The sequence below is a fragment of the Pelodiscus sinensis genome, chromosome 6, assembly GCF_049634645.1.
Source record: "Pelodiscus sinensis isolate JC-2024 chromosome 6, ASM4963464v1, whole genome shotgun sequence".
Lineage (NCBI taxonomy): Eukaryota > Metazoa > Chordata > Testudines > Trionychidae > Pelodiscus > Pelodiscus sinensis.
The window spans coordinates 116,266,252-116,283,455 of record NC_134716.1 but is presented as its reverse complement, the minus strand read 5'-3'; the positions used below and the strand labels follow the sequence as shown (position 1 = coordinate 116,283,455).

At 42.7% G+C, this 17,204-nt stretch overlaps 1 protein-coding gene and 1 long non-coding RNA gene across 4 annotated transcripts in view; both read right to left on the bottom strand.

The window, feature by feature from the left end:
- Window positions 1–17,204, bottom strand: part of SMAD7 (SMAD family member 7) — a 41,718-nt gene that overhangs the window by 11,476 nt on the left and 13,038 nt on the right. The window lies entirely within an intron of this gene.
- On the bottom strand, window positions 600–15,363 carry LOC142829990 (uncharacterized). The gene is made up of 2 exons (XR_012904989.1): window positions 15,097–15,363; window positions 600–13,994 (listed from the first exon to the last, which is right to left on the bottom strand). It is a non-coding gene; the product is annotated as an uncharacterized LOC142829990 (long non-coding RNA).

Sequence of the window (17,204 nt, the reverse complement as noted above, 5' to 3'; positions counted from 1 at the left end):
TACAGAAACACCAAAACAATAGACTAAAAAGAGCTGCTACAGTCTGTCGTGTCAACACATACTTAGGGAGCCCTTAATCTGTGGATTATTGACACGATAGACCATAACATCTCTTTAGGAGCCATTACAGGGAGCTATCGTGTCAATGGGTACTTATGGAGTCCTTAATCCGTGGATAGACAGGCTAGACCATAAATTAGGCAGCTCTTATTACTCAGCATATACAGTAACTCTGAAAGATAAAGAGCCTTAGGAATTTTTACTTTAACAAGATGCCCCATCTGCCCAGACAAATCTCTTGGCTTCCTTTCATATTCAGGGAAATGGAAGTATTTTTTCTAATCTAAATTTGGTTTAACTTAACATCTTTCAGTGCATAAAAAATCTTTGCTCTCCTATTAAAGCACTTAAACCTGAAATTCCTACTCCTGGAAAACTCCCATTTGATTTCAATGGATTTTGTGCTCGGTATATGAAGTTTTTATGACAGTTTGTTTCTAGAGACTGGGCCAAACTGTTAAGTCCAGGTTCAGCCCTGAAAATTAAAGTTTAATGAGGATGTTCAGATTAAGGTTTTGGGTCAAGTCATTCTGGAGGAAGGGGTCAGGCATCAAGTGCAGAGTTGGACACAAACTTCAGCAGTCATTCTGGTTCATGTCCCTGTTAATTATTACTAGCTCTGTGCAAAACTTCCATAAGAAAACTAAGGGACATTTTTACCTGTTTTAGAAATCGGTTGCCAACCTGAAACTTGCCCAAAGGTTGTTCTAAGGGTTACCAAGGCTGGCAAACCCTTACGGTGAAACCTCAACAAATTTTCAGTCGGAGCCAGGATGACTTCTGAGATATGATTATGGGTGGCAGGCATCTGTGATATCCCCCAGCATTTCATCCTCACACATAATGGTTTGGACCTGGAGTATCCTCCTCTTTTGAGTCCTCGGCTTTCATTCAAACCCAGAAATGTAATAGGTTAATTTAATCATGAGGCTGGTGGACACTGAATCAGAAAAAGATTCCTGTGAGAGCCCCTTCTGGCTGAGGTCAATGAGTTCCTTAGAGTACTAGCTAAAAGTCCCAGACAGCAAAGATTCAGAATGGACACAGACACAGACACACACACACAGAGACACAGACACACACACTCTCTCTCTCGCTCTCTCTCCCCCTCCCCCCCCACACACACATTCTCTATGCCAGCTTTTTTTACATCTTCTACTTTTTAAATTAAAGAGAAGGGAAAGAAGGGGAGAGGGATAAGAGATGAGACAAGAGCTGAACTGAAACTGAAATCTACAGGGTTTTCTCGCTCTGCCAAACAAAAAATTTGATTCATAAATGTACAGCTAGTCATTGTCACTGTCTCATTATGATGATTAATCAATTACTAGTGCTAAAAATTACCCAAGAAGAGAAGAACTCTTTTACGCCCAGCTAAATTTTCTTTAAAAGCCAGCAGGCAACAGCCACCAGTCCTTGTAAGAGTGTGTTTTGAGCTAGAAGAAAAAACACACACACACCAAAAATGCCTGTCTGCCTGTCTCCAGTGGTTAGAAAGGAGCCAGCTGACTTCCAGCTTCCTCTGTCCCAGGCTTTGGGCCTCATCAGCCATGCAAATTATAGAGCACTGTGCTGTCTGAAGGCCGAATTTCAACTTAACTCAGAGAAAAGCCTTAGGGGAAGGGTGGGGACCCTGGAGTCAGCCAAATCCATTCATAATATTTACAGCAAATGGGCCTCTTTGCTGTTGTTTAGTATACAGTCGGTCTAATCATTTCTTCAGTTTTAATTTCTTTGTCCCTTTTTCTAACCCCCAAAGATGCAGAAAACTTTTTCTTTCCAAATGTTTTATTTTAAGGTCAGAAGGAAGCAAGGTGGGAATTTTACTCCCTGCCCCACACACACACTCTTCTTTAAACAGAAACAAATCCTGTGATCAGATACAAAAAATAAGTGTGTGTGTGTGTGTGTGTGTGTGTGTGTGTGTATATGTATATATATATATATGAGGGAGGAAGGGAGAGACAGAGCAAACTCCTTTAATAATGGCTTTGAAAATAACTAATAGTATTTCAGACAGTAGAAAGGAAGCTCCTACCATACACTCTGGTGCTGTCCTATGGAGCAGTAGTTTATAAATTATGGTCTGCAAACGAAAAAAGGTTGAAAGCCACTTCTGCATGGGCTTTTATGACACACTGTCAACAGCTGAGCAGACAAATAAGGGCTAGAGGGGAGAGGCCCATCAAAATTCTATTAGTATCATTTTGATACATCTGAACGGGAAACGTATGCAGCAAAAATGATTTTAGCTCTAGCAAATGTTCTTCTTTCATACCCTGTCAGAGAAACAGTATAAATTACATGCTCGTTTTTTTCTTCAGTAGCACTGGTTCTGCTAGTTTACTCTCCCTGAAATGTTCTTGCCCCCAAACTATTGGATCCATACCTTTGTAAAGTGACATACTTATCAACTTCAGGAGTCGGTTATATAAAAATAATAATGTGTATGTCGCTCCAGATTCTGCCACTGCTCTCTCACACCTTGCACCATAAGGAGCTCCATCGAAGGAAAGGAGATTTGACTGAAGGCCAAGGTCTACGCTACAAATTTTGCTGCAATTGCTATTTTAGCAGCAGTGCGACCTGTGATTGCTTGGAAAAACTCCATTTTGCTAGTATAAGCTACATACTAGAAGCACTTTTCTGACACAACACGTTGGTATTGCTATCCCAGCAAAGTAACCCTAAGGAGACCCGGCTGGAAAGTAACCCTAAGGAGACCCTAAGAGACACCACAGTTACCATGTACATCCTGGGTTATCTTGTTTTAAATGAGAATCTTGACACACCTGAGCCAGCACGGGAGTTCTGTTGCTGCACTGTCAAACTACTCACTCAGTTGCATGTCCCAAGAAGGGAAAACACAGGTTGGCTGACTCATTTGCATGATAAGCCTATGTCTCCTGAGACACACCCTTTTTCTACTTATCGCCAACCACTATGTGAGGCTGGGTTCCCAGGGGGGCAGACGTAGATGGGGCTGGTGACTTCCTACCACTGAGCAAAGAAAGCCACACCTGCAACTGATCTTGCCAAAACGTATTTTTCTGTGTATATTTTACTCCTGTGAGTTTTCCCATTGGTGTCAATAGGTCTCCTTTTCATTCTCAATCATTCCAGTGTAATTTGGGAATAATCCCATCAAAGCCAATGGAAGTCGCCTGGCATAAAAGCAGAATAATAAGCAATCCTTATGTCCAAGACAAGGACTTTCAACATTAAAATTTTCCTGGACTAGGACTAGCAGAATGAAGACTATAAACCTTTTTCAATAAATAAAAAAACAAAATCAAATCCAAAAAAGAGTCTAACAATAACACCCAGGTCACACCACTGTATCTGGTCACCTAGTCATTCTGCAGGAAGTTTGATCTTCGTGTTGCACCTTGGAGCAAGGAACGACAGGAGTTCAGACAAAGCTGTGAGCTCTGAATGTATTTCCATTGACAAGGGGTAGCTATGCGGGTTACACGTTAACAGGCTCGTAAAACCGTTGATGCATAGAAGCTTAGTATTTCCAAACTGATATTTAATACCTAGACATGTACTACAATTCTTTCCTAAATGCACACAATTGCTAGCTGAATTTTAATAATGAAAAAAACTTTTAAAACTCACTCCTTGCAGCACACTGACCTACAGTTCTCCCCAAAGTTATTACAAGACCAAAAACAGACATTTACTGAGAGAGAGAGAGAGAGAGAGAGAGAGAGAGAGAGAGAGAGATCCTCCCTTACTTAAAACACTATTTTTTCTAGAGAGCAGGGAAATGTTTCTTATACGGATATAAGATGTGGAAAAATACAGTTAGAAACAAAAGTTCTTTTCATTCCTTGGTGCCCCCAACAACCCCCCTTCCATAACAATTATGAAAACTGTTTAGATGGGATGGCATTTTGAACATTTACTGCATTCCAGCCAATAAATTCCATTCCCGGATCTGATGGAAAAATCACCCCCCCCCCCTCACCACCCCTCCCCTCGCTTTCATTCCTTCTGTCTTTCTTTACAACCTAATACCCTGTCGACTCAGGGCCAGGGCCTACTTAGGGGGAAAAAACAACACCAAGCGCCAGACTGGAGACAGCATGCAGACTGAAAAAGTTAATCATTACTTCTGTCTGCCTTCATAATCTAATCACTACTATTCCAAAGCGCATGCAGCAAAGCTCTCTCACACACATATGCACACGCATTCTGGCCCACAAAATATGGTCTGGTGGTCTCTCCCACCCACAATATCCCCTCTCTATCCTGGCCTGTCCACCCCACTCTGCAAATGCAACCCTGGTAACTCCAGGCTAAGAATGAAAGCTAATAGCCAAAAGCAACAGTGAAGGACTTTTCAAAAATGTTCAGAGACTAGAGTCACAAGTGAGAAGCTGCTTATCTGTCCCCCTTCTCTCCCCACTTTACTCTCTGGATTAATAATACTCCTTAGCAATTATACAGTGCATTACATTCATTAACTAATTAATCCTCCCAACATTCCTGGGAAATGGGTTAAGCGTAAGGGCCCACATTTTACAGATGGGGAACTGAGCCATACAGAGGTTAAAGGGATTTTGCCTTAGGCTATACAATGACTCAGTGGCAGTGCCTGGTTTAGCATTCAGGAGTTCCTAGCTCTCAATCCCATTTACACTCCTTTTCTAATCCAGTTAGGGCATCCAGTTACAGCATGGTTGTCTCCGACCTAGTTTCACAGATTAAAAGTTGCAATCTAGACAAAGCTGAACCATGTTTCTTTAACTGGGCTGAATCCATAGGTACTCCAACAAGACTTCAGCCTGGTTTGGGGGACACATTTGGGTGGTATCTCTTATAACTTTTAACTATGCTTGTGACCATGTCAGAGGGCAACAGGATTGTAATGGGGTCTCCTGATTTTGTTGCACCTAGAGTGGAGATGAGACTGGAATCTAGCAGACCATCCTGACTTCTTTGCTTTAGGGATGTAAAATCCCATTTAATTGTTGAACCCATTAAACATAATGTTTAACTGGTTAACTGATTAAAGAAGAGCAGGGGGGAGGGGCGGTATGAACAGGGGCCTCTACGGCCCCAGGCGGTTAACCAGTCACATGCTTACCCCCATGGCCTTCACAGAAACACAGAAGTTAACAGGTCTATATATTTTAGACAATGTGTACAAAATGAACACACAAAAAATAAACTTGTTCACACACCCTTTACATCTCCCTTCCCCAGCATCAAAACCACAGTGCAAAAGGTGTATCTTCCAACTCATCTCAGATTGAAAAGGGGGGCCACCTCTTGTTATCACAAGAGACTAAACTACATTAAATTGAATCCGTAGCCTTCCAGCATCAATTAGGTACCAAGGATCTTCCAGGGCATTTGTACAGCCTGGCAGTCATTGTTTTATTGGTGTTTCCTTGCTACCTCCCAACCACATCCCCCAATTCACACAATATATTCCATTTTCTCTCTCCCCAGAATGAACTGCCTAAGCTGAGGCTACATGACAAGAGATAGGAGGAGTTCTGGGTGTAATTCTCCTGTACTTGGGCCCCATTCCACAACAATTACACAAGCCAGTGATGTTTACTCACCTGAGTAATCACTACAGGCATGAGTAATGATTCTAAGACTGAGCCGGGTGACATTAAAGGATACATTTTCCATACTTACTCTGCAAGGCTATGTGAAAGAACAGAAAAACTACAGGACACTTTGCTTTGCATTAAGATTTATGAGTTTGTCTCTTTTTGTGAGCTAGAAAGTCTCAGCCTGGTCCCAGTTTACAAAGAAAATTAATTCACCAGTTCAAACTTCAGGCTCCCAGCTAGTTTTCCAACCAAAACTTCAAGCAATGATACAGGAATCAAATAGCAGAAGTATGATTTTATGCATTTATTTACTCTGTCCAACATGGTATTCAACAAATGAAACACTCATATCCAATAGAACAGTATCAGATGGGAGTTACGGTCCCCTACCAGCAGGGCAAAATCTCTCTGGTTCTGTGGGGGTTTTTTTACTTGGGGGGGGGGGGGGAGGGAGAGCCTCTGATTTTAATTAGCATTCTCAAGATCTTCAAAATCCAGACTAAACGTCAGTGGTCTACTTTATCTGCTTGGAATAAAGCTAGTTATACATCAAAGTGCAAAAAAACACCACTGAGTTGTCCATTAGACTTCATGGTCCATTATCCGACTTGGAAAGGCTCTCACCTGCTGCAGTACTGCTCTGGAATTTTTAGTATCTATAAAATAAAGGCATCATTTTCATCACTTATAAGTCATTCGGTCTAGAGCCAACTTTACCAATTATAAAGTGATGAATGTTTGAACATTCACCACCTCTGCAGCACAAAAGGCATAAATAAGGTTGCTTCAGAAGCTAATGAACATATTATGACACCATGGGTGTCTTTGCATGCTTTAAAAAGATTTTAAAGGGGAGACTGGATCCTTGGTGATGGGAAGTCTGCCTTTAAAAGGCATATTGACAACCTGAGCGTTCTATTTTATTCCACTGAACACTGGTATACTGTTCACTTTTAAAAGTTTAACCTACACCTTTACAAAAAGATGATTACTATTCATTGTCCCATACTTGCTTATTATGTACACGTATGTACAGACATATAATAATATTTTGAATGTTCAGCAACTTGAGCTGTTTGGAAGTATTAATTTAACACAGAATATGCCTTTCCTCTTTATTAGCAGAAACCCTCAAAGATCAGCATTACTTTTCTGTGGGCCTGCAATTTATCAGCCAACCACAGAGACACAAAGACTCCTGAGGACATACCTGAATAATCACTAATCTACCCAGCTTCTGCACAGTGTTTAACATGCTATTTTCCATAGATGCTTGATGGGAATAATTGCATATATGGAAGTCTATATTCACACACGTGAATACACCAGCTGAATTGAAAGAAGATGGCACAAAAGATTAAACTGAAGTTCGTGTTTCAAAACTGTTCCAAGGGATTAGATAAAAAAGGAGTAGACAACAAAGCTCTCCTGCAAAACCACTTTAGCCTGCATTCAGTCTGCCTACATCACTCTGCTCTGGCGTCAGTGTTGTGTTTTGACAAGTCACCCTTGCTGAATTCTCAGCAATGCTTTACACACTGACAATTACAACCCGAGGCTCTCATCCATCGTGTTATGAAAACAAAACGAAACAAGAAGAAGCAGACGAATGAGCTCCTCGCTGTCTCCTGTAATAGCCTCTATTTGAATAACGATAAGATTACTCAGCGAGCTAGTTAGGCTGCATCTTTGTGCGTGTGCAACCAAGGAAAGTGATATCAGTCTAGCCAGAAGTCCTACCGATGCATATGAAATTGGGAGATTAGTAAAATTAGACACAATGGCAGCTTCACACCCAGCGATGTGTCAGCCCACCAATTTACATTCAACCCTATCAGCATCTCACTTGCTACATGTCTGAGGGTATGTATGCAGTTTTTAGTGACCGGCCTGTGTCGACACAAGCCTGTGGCTAAAAGTCACCGTGTGTGAATGCTATTTCTTGCACTTTTGTTGACAAAATACTCTTTCCCCATGAGGGGTTTTGCTTTAACGTAGCAGAGTGTGCCTGCAGAAAAAGCAGTGTTCACACTTTCACTTGCTACAGCAAAGTTTTTGGGGGGAGGGTACCCAAAAGACAAAAGTTTTGCTGATCAAGTGCAAGTGTAGACATAGTCTAGGTGCCAAGCTTGGTCCTTCATAGCACAGGTACAGGGTAGGTGTTCCTATACACAGGGTTTGACAAACCCCAGCAAGAGCTACTTGCCAGAGTGGCACTGTGCATGCGTGAAGCGCTGGTGAACGGGGCACATGAAGCGACCAGCTGAAATCTACTCGCCACGGGCGAGTAGATTCAGCGGTTTGTCGAGCCCTGCCTATACAGCACAGGTACAGGATGTGTGTGTGTAAGAACAATGCAAAAAAGAGTTCAGCAAGAGAGGAAGTGCACAGAGAAGCCGAAGAGAACTGGTGCATGGCAACCAAATTAATTGTGGAGTTAGAACTAAGAGCCTAAGAAGTATGGGGAAGAATGGCCTTTTGGCTTTTAAGATCATATCTCCTCAAAGGTGCCCATTCTCTACCTGTATCCCAGCCTTTTCACTTTGAGCACTTGCAAGTTAAGGCAGCAGACATGCAGGAGGAACAGAGATAAACAGTTCAGAGGACTATGGTTAGCAAGCCACCGTTTCCTGTAAGCTGAGTGCTTGGACCGCCACCCAGGAAAGATTCAAAAGCCACCCCGCTGACTAGCAAAGCACCTGCAGCGGACAGCATATGGTACTACTGGTGGTGCACATCTGCACACGCCTCAGTGTACATAAAATTTATTTCACATACAGATGGGAAAAGTTATAAAGGGAACATTGCCTATCACTGAACCCTATGTGTGCCTCCGTTCACATTAACACTGTTGTCTGGAAAATGACAATCTAAGGGCCTGCAGAAGCACAGTCAATCTCATCAACCCCTTATGATCCATTTTTTGTTTTTTAAAAATGGGAAGGCCCGATGTACTCGTTTTTCACAAACATCTCAGGTCAGATCCACCAAGCCAACTCCAAAAGGCATTCATTTTTTTGTCTTAGTTAATGCACTAGGAAGAACTCAAAGAAGATTCCCAAGGACCTTTTCAAAAAGGACTAGTCATTTAATGTAGCACTTTAAAGACTAACAAGATAGTTTATTAGGTCACGAGCTTTCATGGGACAGACCCACTTCTTCAGATCTGTTAATCTGAAGAAGTAGGTCTGCCCCACGAAAGCTCATCACCTAATAAACTATCTTGTTAGTCTTTAAAGTGTTATATCACTGCTCTTTTTGTTTTACCAAGATCAGACTAACACGGCTCCCTCTCTGTTACTAGTCATTTAATGTCATTCAAAATAAGCCAAAGAGAACAGACCTGAAGCTGCAAATTCTAAGGACACAGCATTTAGGAAACTGAAGTGTCCCTGCTTTTTGTGCAGCAAGGTTAAAAGGGTAAGGAAGGGCTGTGCAAACTTTTATAAAAAAAATTCTCTCTCTCTTTTTTTTTTTTTTCAAGTTAAAACCAAGATAATGACACTGGGTGGGGACCAATTTTGAGGGTTGAGCAGCCAAACCAAAATTAGCTTCCAAGCCAAGAGCTTCCTAGGCCTGGCAGTTTGGGGAAGGAAGCTGAGAAAAGTCATGAAAAGATTCTTCAGTAAATTGAGAAAGGAGGCTGAGTTTAACGTTCAAGCAAAGGTGACCCTGCTATTAAAATATTTTTCAACATAATAAAAATAAAATAAGAGTGCGCCAACAGCCTCTCTCCGAAAATTGGGCAGCACGATAACTTTCTGATCATTGGGGGAAAAAAAGCTCTTTTTGTTTTCCTTTCCACCTCTTCTCTCCTTTCATTAATAACTGTGTTTTCTTTTCTTTCTATTTTTTTCCTGGCTCTTTCCTCATAAAAAAATGATGCAATTTCCTGTCTTGTCCCAATGTTTCCTGTTAATTAACTGGGTGACAGTTATCATCACATATTTAAACTCCTACCCAGAACAACACTGCAGAACATGGTTCTCTGGCTGGCCCAGCACCTGAGGCAAAACTTAACTTGTAGTGAAAAAGGTGCCGGAGGCTCAAGCAATTAGATGCTCTGGCTTGAGCAACTTTTTTATTTTTGTAACTAAAGGGGCAAGTCCAGAGATGCTGCGGCTATGAACTGCCAACTCTAGAGGTGCCAGGGGGCTCAGTCCTGGAACAAATTAAGCACTGGGCAAAAAACCTGTATTGAACAACCAAAGCTGGTACAAGGAGGGTATCAATTATGCTTCCCTTCACCAGTCTTTCCCTCTCCCAGACAAGATACCCCCACAGAGGGAGAGATCTTCTTTGAGAATACTTCACTATTAATGGATGCTGCTGATGGAAGCTGACCTGAACACTGAGGTGAATCTGGACCACTTAAGGAAACAGGAGTTTAGCCTGATGAAGGCTCCCCATATCTCAACCTTAACTACTTTGGTGCCACCCTCTTACTGTATCACATTGAACCACAGGTCCTCTCAACGCATCACCCCAAAAGCCAAATACGTATTTTGGTCAATGACACCAGGGCTTCTCTTTCTCATCTCATCCACAGCGAAGTCCCTTTCCAAATGCGCTGAATGGAACTCAGAAGAGATGAGTCAGCCAAGCCAGGATGTGAGCCAGTATTCCCAGGGAACCTAGATATTATCAACTTAAGGATAGCTTCAAGCTCCTCATGTAGGACTATTTTGCACACAGCTCTCTCCTGCGTGTGGGAACAGAGAGAGGAAGGGGCCTGGCATCTCCATTGCATCATTCCTTTCCTTCCTCAAGACCATGTGGAGAGCACTTTGCACTCTACAGAATCCCCCTGGAGAAGGGGTTGGCATCAGGGGATGATCACTGCCCATCCCCCTACTCCAGTGGTACTTAGGGGAGGGACAGCTCAGTGGTTTGAGCATTGGCCTGCTAAACCCAGGGTTGTGAGTTCAATCCTTAAGGGGCCCATTTAGGGCAGGAGACTGGACTTGATAACCTCTCAAGGTCTCTTCCAGCTCTATGAGATGATATACCTCCATTTATATAAATAAATACAAGGCCAGGTTGTATTAACTTTACCATAGATTTCTCCTGCCCCCACCACATGACAAGGTCACCAGGGCCTGCTGCCAGTAGCGAATCCAAGGAGTAGAAAAAAAAGGTTGCCTGGGCCCAGAACTACTGAAGGGGTAGACGGTCTTAGATGACATCCTGTAGATCCACGGGGATCTGTGAGGTTGAGGGAGCAGGCGGATAAATCCATCTCCACTTCACAGTGAGGGAGAATCTCAGCAATGAAAACCTTGTTCAGATTTTCTTGCAAAATGGTTCTATTCCTGCAAAATGGCTTTTGGTGGTGAAGTCGCTCCACCATCCCCTCAAACTCAACCGCCAACATTTCTAGACTACACCAAAGACATTATCACTTTAAAAGTCTAATCAAAAGCCAAAGGCCGGAAATCCTGCAAGGTGCAGATGCTCTTTTCCCACAGACCTCAGCACCACACAAGATTGGGCCATATTCTTGTTGACGTGACATGATTCCTCAAGAGTATCCACGACATAACTTACTCCCCAGTTTCCATGTTAAACAAGCCCATGACAAATATCCCATACACAAGGAGAAGGGAGCCGGGGGGACTGAGAGAGAAACAAAAGATATTTAGGTAAAAAGTGAAGGCAAACTTGAACTTTGCTTTCTTTGTGTGTTACAACTAAATCCAGACTATGTATCAGCAGTTAATAATATCTTGGAGCTCAAAATAAACTAGAAAGGAAGCTACTTTGTGACAGTAGGCAGGCGGCCAGGCTTCTGCGTGGGTCATTCAATCCTGCTTAAGAAAGATGGTACGGCTGGCAGTGACCTCTGAGTGGCCTGGTACAGTATTCTTTTACACAGCTCACTGCGAGGTCACTACAAGAAGGCACCAGCAGGAATTTCACGTTCATCTTTTGAAACCATCCCTCCTACTCCCCCTCCCCCCCAGCAGATAAGACTGACCTGGTCCCCTATTTGGTCAAAGGGAGAGAGAGGTCAGTCTCAGTGTCTCTCCAAGCCTCCAGGAGTCAGAGTGGCTGTGAAGCTGATAGGGACGGATGATAACCCTTCAATAACCTTAGTTAATAGTCAAGCGACAGGCTGTCAGGAGCACAGTCACACTGCACAGGTCAGTGTAATGTAAGGAACATGTGAACGTTGTGGTGGCAGAGAAGGAATTTGTCTGTGGTGAGGCATCTCTGAGAAAACAGGCCTGGACATCTCAAGATAGAACCCCAATAATATGGAGAGCTCCAACAGCAATGGGTGCTTTTGAAAATCTGAGCTTGAGGTCTCTATAATCCGGGCTAAATCTCACCTTCTTCATCATGACACACACCTTGACCTTGATCCACCAATTCTACTCAGGAAAAGGGACAAGATTTCTCGGGCCTCACCCAGAGTGAGGTGCTCCAGCATGCAGGAAGATTTAGGGGTGGAATTCCACTATGAAACTTACTGTCCATTCTCCCCACCTATCCTTTCATATTACATGCATTTAAGATCACCCAGTGGTGGCATTCTCAGTCTCCACATGCAAAAGCAACATCATCCTTTTTTAAAAGAACTCTCATCTGTTAGATAAGAGGTCCCAAATTATCCTGTTTCCCACCACATTCATGGGGTACATTTTATTTTGCAGGTAGATAGCCTTCTGAGTTAGTCAAAGCCAAATATACAGAGAAACACAAGCTCACATGACTGGCGCTAAACTTTTAAAATGCATTTGGCACTTATAATTTTCTCCAAAATTGTTAGAATTGCCAGGGCTCGACAAATAATCTACTCATCCCTGGCGAGGAGATTATGACCCAGAAGAGCTGGCGCAGAGCGATCTGCACATGCGCAGAACAATCTGCACATGCGCAGGACGCAGAACGGCGCAAAACCGCACAGCTGGCGAGCGGGGCTCGCCGCCGCTTGGCAAGCCGGGCTCGCCGCCGCTTGGCAAGCCCTGAGAATTGCTGTATAGAAATAATGGCACAGGAAATCACTAGCTTGCAGCAGTGAAAACTCTTACACACAATAGTCTTGCAAAAGTAAAACTGCCATTTGAAGCTGCATGCATCAGAAATAGCTGTGGCAGAAAAAAGTTGTTCTTCTCTACCAAAATTAAACAGATTCTGCTTAATAAGAGGGAAATCTGACCAGGGGGATGTTTTTCCCAGATGCCACAGAAAAACCCATTGTGACAGCATTTCATTGATTTTGTTGTTGTTTGTTGTTTTTCAAGGCGGAATTTTACATGGAGATTCTTTTGAGAAAATCCTATAGAATTTAACTGAGAAGAAACTGATAGGACGTTAGTCAAAATCCAGGAAAGCGAGCCATGCTTGCATGTGCACACATGCACACTACACTATTCACCCAAAACCTTTGCTACTCTGCTCTGTTCCCATTTCCTCTGTTTGTAGAGATTCCACCTTAGAAAGTCCAGCCAGCTTATGGGAGAAAGGGTCTAACACAAGGAGGAGCTAGAATGGAGTGTCAGAGGCCAAAAGCTACATGGAGCCCTTGCCAAGTCCCAGTCTCTCTCCACTTCACTGGCCTGGCTACATTCTGCCATGGTCAGATGATGTGTGAGGCTGCAAGGCTCCTAGTCTGGCAGGCGGCCTGGTTTGCTCCAAAGACTTCAATGCTGTCATCTTAGCATTAACCCCTGCTAACCTTGTCCCTTTGAGCACAGGAGCGAGTTTTTAGGTAAGCTATATAATACACAGAAGTACAAGCTAATGGTTTGTGATGAATTGTGACATTTAAAACAACAGAAAGAGTGTATGTGCTCAAATAAATTGAGTATATAAGACTGTTTTTTTTTAATCACAAGCTATTGTTTATCCAAGAGACAAATATACAATCCCACTTACGCAGGAAGATTTCTCAATTTCTGATTATAATAGGATGCCAATTTGTAAATAAAGAAATTTCACAGGCAGTTATAAACCGTATGAGATAAAGGAGAGGGGAACACAATCAGGATCTTTCCAGAGAAACCTTCAAGAACCCTGCTACTCCGGTATTTGCAGGGGGAGGGGAGGAAATGCAGAGCGAGCCAAATCATTGTGCTTCTATTGTGAATAGTTCTAGATTTATAAAAGGTGCTTCTCCCAAGCTGACACAGATACCAGAAGGGATCAAAGTCATAGTGAAACATTCCAGGCCTGTCCGCTATTTCATAATGAAATGTCAGTCAGCTGCACATTGGCACTTTTGTAGTAAAGATGAATCAAACTTGAATTAACGTGTTCCATTAAAAGAAGATGAGATTTTGAGGTGAAGGGTGACAGAATGGGGATCAAAAGTGCTGACAAATTTCTTGATGTTGTTTCCTGTCACTTCAGCTTCTGTTTTAAACAAAAGTAAGGCATTAATCCAGAATGCAAAGCGGTTATGTTTGTTTTAAGCCACCACAGTGTTAGGTGCCTGCCTTTCAGAACAGCCCCACAGAAGGTCTCAAAAGCACAACCTGAGGTGTAGTCATACAGCCAGGGCCTGATCCAAAACCCCAAAACGCAAGGAAAAACATATCCATCAACTTCCATGGATTCGGGATCTAGTCCAAAATGAGTGTATTTCAAAGACACCTCCACTTGGGACACCAATCTTTCTCACTTATTGGGTCTGATATTTTATTAATATTCCTTAAGAAAAAGCAGCGATGACCAGGACACAAGCCAGCTCATCATGAAGCAGCCGCTCCGAGGCCCTTTGAAGACTTCTGTTTTTGAGGAGAGGCTGAGCCATCCCACATATGCAACCACAGCTTATTTGTTAGAAACTAAAGCACCATCACAAACAACATCTCCTGGGGGAGAGTCAGATCAGACTACATTTGAAAAACAGCCTGTCCTCCCTATTTAAGGGAATTCTTTTTTCTTTTTATCACTGTGCTTTTGTTAACTGATTTAGTTTAAAAGAAAGAGAATCTAGTTCCTTACTACACAGGCAAGAATATCTCTGATTGACTTTGGTGTGAGATTTCTTAAGCAAGGAATATTGAACTGGGCAAGAAAGAGAGCAAGCCAGCAAGGAAATAGGCAATAAAACAAATAAACAAAAACCAAACCAAGCCAAATGGAGTTACAGAGACTAAAAAGGGAAGAGAGAAAGAGAAGAGAGACTGAGAGGGGAAAGAGAGAAGACTGGCATGTTTTTCCTTTGCAGTAATGGATTAACTGATACTGCACTAAAATTGAACCAAGCTGCCATGTAGATTCCATGGGTTTTGCTATTCGGATTTTCACCTTTAGAGATATATTTAAAAAAAAACAACCAAAGTTAACTAGGTCCCAGTGGTTTAGAGTGGTTGTGCTGTCAGGGTTCCCCCTCCCCTTTCCCAAAATTCAGCCTCCCTCCTCCTGCTTCCCTCCCCCCACTCTTAAGGCTTGCTCCTTTTAAAGTGCCACATACAACATAAAAGGGCAGCACCAGTGAATTAAAGGTCACCTCTGTGCATTTCAGGAGGAACCGGTTCCTTTGTGAAGACCCCCATGGGATTACGTTTTCACATTCAGCTCCATTTTTTTTTCTTCCCTTGCCAAAAGAATCAAGTCCCTGGCTCCAAGCTCCCGACCTTCCTCCCACCCCGAACTGAGCCCCATTCATTAAGCTGGCGCGCTGCAGTGCAACCTAGGCCAGGAAGAAAAACAGAAAACAGAGCAAGTGAAAGAGAGGCTCAGATTGGTTATTTCAAGGGGGAAAACACTTATAGAAGCTCTTACCCTCATCATTCCACACTGGTCACCCTCCTACATCCTCTCAGCTCTGCTATCTTGGTTACCCCTGTCATTCATCCTTGAAATCACCCTGTGTTTCATAAAGAAGAATGAAAAATGTGTAGCTGGAACTGAGACTACTTAAAATGATCCAGTTTTCTGCATTTTTCAGGAGGACCGGAGGAGCATTTTTTAAATGCGCTGCTTCTGTTGTAGTATTATTGGTCTTGCAATATCCCAGTCTCTTAAGATGCTATGGCACTGGCCCCATTCCCCAGGAAGAGGGGCGTTAACTGCAGTATCCTGTCCCAATTCTCAAATTTCATCTGTGGCGACTGCATTCTGCCTTCCTACATGCTACCTTTTTACCTTCAAATGGTTCAGTCTCCTTTTCCCTGTGGCGTGGCTGAGCACTGTTTAACAGTTGCCAAATTCCACACCAGAGGTGGCTGCTCCTCAGTGGTTGCCAGGGTGACGCCTCATGTCAGGCCCTTTGGAGCTTCCAGTGTTGCTAAAAAGCATCATCTTGATCCATTCAATCCCAATGCTGTGCAGTTGGACAGTCAGTACAAGCTAATCAGAGGCACAGCAATTTAGGGCTTTTTTTTAATCCAGTAAAACATCCTTTTGGGATACAGTCATAAAGCAACTCACCATATAACTCATGAGTTCCAAAGAGTGAAAAGAAGATGAGAGGATATGCTTTATGTATGGCATCTGTGAACTATTGTCTGTTTAAATAGAGAAGACAGAGCTTTTCCCTTCAGACAGAAATAAAACTCTAAGTGCAGTTTGACAATAGCTCATTAAAGCCTTGTTCAAATACACTGTTTGTGCTACCAAAGTTTGTAGAAAAAGAAAGTTAGCTTTAGAGAACTGCTGCAAACTGCGTTTTTTCTTTGCTTGACTGGGTCTCTTCAGTTGGGAATTTTCAGAGCTGCACTTCTGTGTGTAGAACCAAGTTGCCAGTAAATCAGAGCAAATTCAAAACAAATGCTCTTTCATGTGGAGGCATTCAACTTTGTCTCCCAGCTTGCACAGCTAACCATATCCCGCCATGAGTCAACACTCCTATCGGCTCCTCATTAAACTAAATGGCTACAATTACACTGATGGGGGGAGTGGGGAAAGAGTGGTTAATGATCCTAAAAGCTTCCCATTTTGGGGGGGGGGAGGGCTGGAAAACTTCTCATAACCCAAGACAGAAAAAAAAATTACCCCTCAAAAGGAACAGTGCCTCCTTCTGCAAACTGCAGAAGAGGATATATTAATAAACCTTTCCCATGTAGAGTACCTTTGCCAGTTCTTGCTGTGCTATGAAATTAAACTTCCATAGCTAACTCCTTAAGAAGGCATTCATAGGCAAACTATGTTATTTCCTGCAGCCCAAATCCCCACCTCCCTTGGTCCCTTCAGGAGCAGACTAGACAGACGAGATGTTATCAATAACACAAACCTTTCACAAAACCCCCTTTTAAAAGCTAGTACTTCCTTTACTTATTTCATGTGGTATCCTGTGGAACTCAATCCCTCCCCACCCACCCCACATATTTCTTGAGGGAAAAAAATGATCTAACATCCTTATTGTGTTGTTTTATTTCTTGTTTCTGTTCTTTTCCCAGTTTCCCTTCTCCAATCCTTTTTCTCTCCCCACATTCTTCCCTAAAGTTACCACCACCAACAGCCCTCCACCCCACAAAACAGAGACCAACCACAAGTTGCCCTTCTCCCCCCTCCTTTGATTAATTCTCGTTAGGGCCTTTGAACAAATAATATGCTTCCCTCTCAAATAACAGGCAGGGTATATATTACACTGAAAGAAAAACAAACAAGGCTCAC